Source organism: Zalophus californianus, chromosome 4 (genome assembly GCF_009762305.2).
Source record: "Zalophus californianus isolate mZalCal1 chromosome 4, mZalCal1.pri.v2, whole genome shotgun sequence".
Classification (NCBI taxonomy): domain Eukaryota; kingdom Metazoa; phylum Chordata; class Mammalia; order Carnivora; family Otariidae; genus Zalophus; species Zalophus californianus.
In genome coordinates this window covers 49,160,656-49,164,683 of record NC_045598.1, presented here as the reverse complement: position 1 = coordinate 49,164,683, position 4,028 = coordinate 49,160,656, and the positions used below count along the sequence as shown (strand labels likewise).

Genomic DNA, 4,028 nt, shown 5'->3' with positions numbered 1-4,028 from the left:
ATGCCTAATTATAATTGTGATAAAAAGCTATGGGAGAAACACAGCCTGTAATTGAGTGCTTATAATAGATTTTGGCTATCTAGGCCAGGTATATGGTTTTCTGGCTTTTATTAAAAATTCTTTTAGATATTCTGAGGGAGCATATTTCTCTCACATATTTGTTTTAGAAAGAATGAGAACACAGGGCTACGATTTATAAAGCACCCTTTATAGCATCGTTTATATCTTGAAACAATGCATGCAAGCAGTAAATTATGTCCTAATAAAAGCCACCTAAAATCATGCTTGACCTCTCCATGGCAAAACATGGAGCATCCACATGGTTCCCTGCTTTATTTTGGTGCCTTTTATTCTGGACTATATTTTCAAATGTGTTGGAATAGTGAAAAGTCTTGAATGATAGAAAGTGTTTCCTTCCAGAGCAAAGGGCTTATTTGTTCATAGCCTTGGAAGATACAGTATCTCGCCCTGAAGTAAAAACAGGGATATTTATGTCCAGTATAATAAACATAATGTTCTTCCACTCTTTGGAGAAAGGGGAGGCACATTTAATGCTCATTTAAAAAGCTTTGGGCTCGGGGTGCCTGGGTGGCTCAGTCGGTTAAGCGTCTGCTTTTGGCTCAGGTCATGAACCCAAGGTCCTGGGAATCTCTGCTCAGCTGGGAGTCTGCTTCTCCTTCTCCCTCTGCTGCTCTCTCTCTCTCTCTGTCAAATAAATAAATCTTAAAAAAAAAAAACAACAACAAAAAAAAAGATTTGGGATCCCTAGGCTCAGGCTTCCTTTCCTGTAACACAGTCCACTATGTGAATCCAAATGTGTTGGTAACGTTTGTCCCTCTTCCTGTCATTCCGTCGGAATTGGGGCTTGAGGAGCAATGCAAAAATTGTGGATGCTCTGGTTGCTGATGTCACTGTGAGTAATAAAATGTCCTTTGTCTCATGTCTTCTGACAGTATCCATGAAATTATGACAGGCTAATGTGGTAGTTTGCAAATAAGGTTTAATTTTAGACCCTTTGAAGTTCATAATAGTAGCTAATAAAGATGTAGGAACAAGAGTTTTTGTTCTCTTGGTTCAGGATGGCAAATACTAAACTATATACAGGTCTATTTGAGTCTCACTGAAACAACTGTGACTTGGAAGAGTTCATGATGCTTGCTTTAAAAAGTTCCTTTGGTAGAGGGATTGCCTATTTCAGTAATTTTGATAATTCATGCTCAGTAGGTAAGTATTTTAATTACTTCCCTAGTACCATGCAAAGCATTTTACAGACATCACTTTTAATCCTCAGAAAAATCAGTGACGTAGGACACAAAGTCTCCTGCTTTAAACAACCATCGCTAGTGTTTCTTTTCATCTTGCTCTAGGCCTTTTGGTCATTCCACACCTTATCCACATGGTCATTGTAGAACTGTGGCCCTTGGGATCTCAGAGCAATCCAGGATTCAAGATAAAACTTCAAGGCACTATTTTTTTTTCTTTACTGACTGGCATTCTGTTGAGGGATACTCCTTGTCAGCATACACAGAGATGAGAGAGTCTACTCTCTGTGAGGATATACACTATTTAACTTTAGCTCTGTCCTTAATGAGCTCAGGCCAAAACATAAATCTATACCACCCCTGAAAAACCACAGTTCTTTCCCCAAGACTCATTCCTTGTAGTTACAGTAGAGTAAAAGTATTTTTCTGAATCCAAATACATTTTGAGGTCGGTTTTCATAGTACTAACATTTACACTTGAAATCAAGAAGTTTTTCTATGTGTCTACCAATTACCACAAACTATGTTAGGTAAGATATGTAATCAGTTTTCACAGTAACCCAAAGAAACAAAACTGTTCCATGGGGATTAAGCAATCTGCAGTATAGGTTAAGCAGTAGAATGTGGTCATTAAAAGCTTTGGTTCTGGAATCAGGCTGGATATGGATTTAAATTCTGGCTCTACCTTCTAGCTTTGATGATTCAATTGCTAAGCCTGTTTCTTACATGTATAAGGAGAATAATAATACCTACTTTATAAAAATAGGAGGATTCAATAAGTATGCTTCCAGATGCTTTGAATAATGTCTAATAGTTATTGCCCAATAAATGGCCACTGTTATTAATCCCAATTTAAAGTAAAAAGTGAGTGAATCCATGACTATCAGGATTACCAGATAAAATACAGAACATGCAGTTAGACTGAACTTAAAGAAATTATTCATTTTTTACCTTAAATAAATTCCAAATATTGTATGGGATATCCTTATGCTAAAAATCATTTTTTAAAAGATAGAACTCTAATAAAATGTGTTGGCTTTCTTTGATTGACTCTGGTTCACCTTTGGAAAGGCTCTCAGGGTTCTTCCGGTCTTGTTTCCCAGATGCTTGCTGCACTTTTTAAGGCTGTTTTTTGTTTGCTTGTTTTGGGAGTTTGGGGGGGCGGGGCTTGGTGGTTTTTATTTATTTATTTATTTATTTATTTGAGAGAGAGAATGAGATGGAGAGAGCACGAGAGGGGGGAGTCAGAGGGAGGAGCAGACTCCCTGCTGAGCAGGGAGCCCAAAGTGGAACTGGATCCCGGGACTCGAGGATCATGACCTGAGCCGAAGGCAGTCGTTTAACCAACTGAGCCACCCAGGCTCCATTAGTGGGGTTTTGTTTTTTTGTTTTTTTGTTTTTGTTTTTTGGTTGTGTGTGTAAGCAGTTGCACGTGCATATACGTGTTGTTTTTGTTTTGTTTTGTTTTGTTTTCTTCAGCTTTTGTACCTCCTGGAAAACCTGAATGCACGGAGCCTTCCACTGCAGGCTTTCTAGCGCTGTGGGCTTTCCAGTAGCACAGGGGGGTAAAGGTGTACTTAATCCCCAGCTCCTCGCAGGTCTTCTGGAAGACACTATAGTTGGTCTTATGGAGGGCTTTGGGCATCTTTTTCCTCTAGTTGATGCTCATCAGCAGATAGCACTTGTGGGCTTTTTCCTTTCGATGTTTTTGCATGTGTTCTTAATTGTGAATCTTGACAGTCAAGGCAACAAGTCCAGCCTCCAGGTAGCTGGTATCCCCAGCGTTTGCCACAATTTTGTTCATCAACTGCTCTTGCTTGATTTTTAACTTCTCCTTCTGGTTTGGCCGTTTCCAGAGACAAGAATGAGTCTTCTCACAACATCGTCAACCTTCTCAATTGCAGGAATGTTCTGGTAGTCTTTGAGCAACATGGAAGGGGCCAGGTCATCTTCTTGACTGGGCTGGACTGGTTTCTGGGTGGCACATCCTCAAAGGGCAAGGAGGATAACACTGCCAAGAGGACACGGAAGGCTCCACTGAATGGGAGGGAGCCCTGGTGTATGCTCTGCCCAGCAGCCCAAGGACTGGGACCTGAACCACTGCTTGGGTCTGAAGCAACTTCAGTGCCCTCCATGCTGTCCCCAGCATGGTGACTTGTGACCCCGTGGGCTGGCACCAAGGCTGCCGTCCTGTTTGTGTCATGGACTGGGTTCAAAATCATTGATTTTTCTTTTTTTTTTTTTTTGATATTCCAATGTAAATAGACATGTTATAATTTTGTTTCCTAAATCTGATAACCCCAACTCAAGGTTAATTTGTCCTAAAGGTCATGCTCTGTCCATTGGCCCATTAAAGGAGAACGGGTTATTTCTATACTGTCAACATCATTTTTTCTCATAAATTCTGATTTCCTGTGTTTCTCATTATTTTTAACAGTGATTGGACAGTAATTGAGAGAAGGAAGATGTAGAGAAATTCAAATCATACAATATTCTTAGTAGCCTTAACAGAATTTAAGGAAATAGGAGAAGCTGAATTAAGTGATTAAAAAAATGTCAGGTGCTAACTTGCTTGGAAAGTCTGCCTTGAGTTCTGTACTGGGTTAATTAGGCCTGTCTGTGTTCCCTTCTGAGCCCCAACAGTGCTCAGAAATGTTGCTATGTCACCAAGGTTCTCAAACATGGGCCATCACCAGAAAAATTTGGAGGGCTTGTTAAATCAGAGATTGCTGGGCCCCACTCTCAGGGATTCTGATTCAGCAGATC

At 40.2% G+C, this 4,028-nt stretch overlaps 1 pseudogene; it reads right to left on the bottom strand.

Annotated features, from left to right (window-relative positions):
- Window positions 1–430: 430 nt before the first annotated feature.
- LOC113926701 lies at window positions 431–3,411 on the bottom strand (annotated as a pseudogene).
- Between the last annotated feature and the right edge of the window lie 617 nt (window positions 3,412–4,028).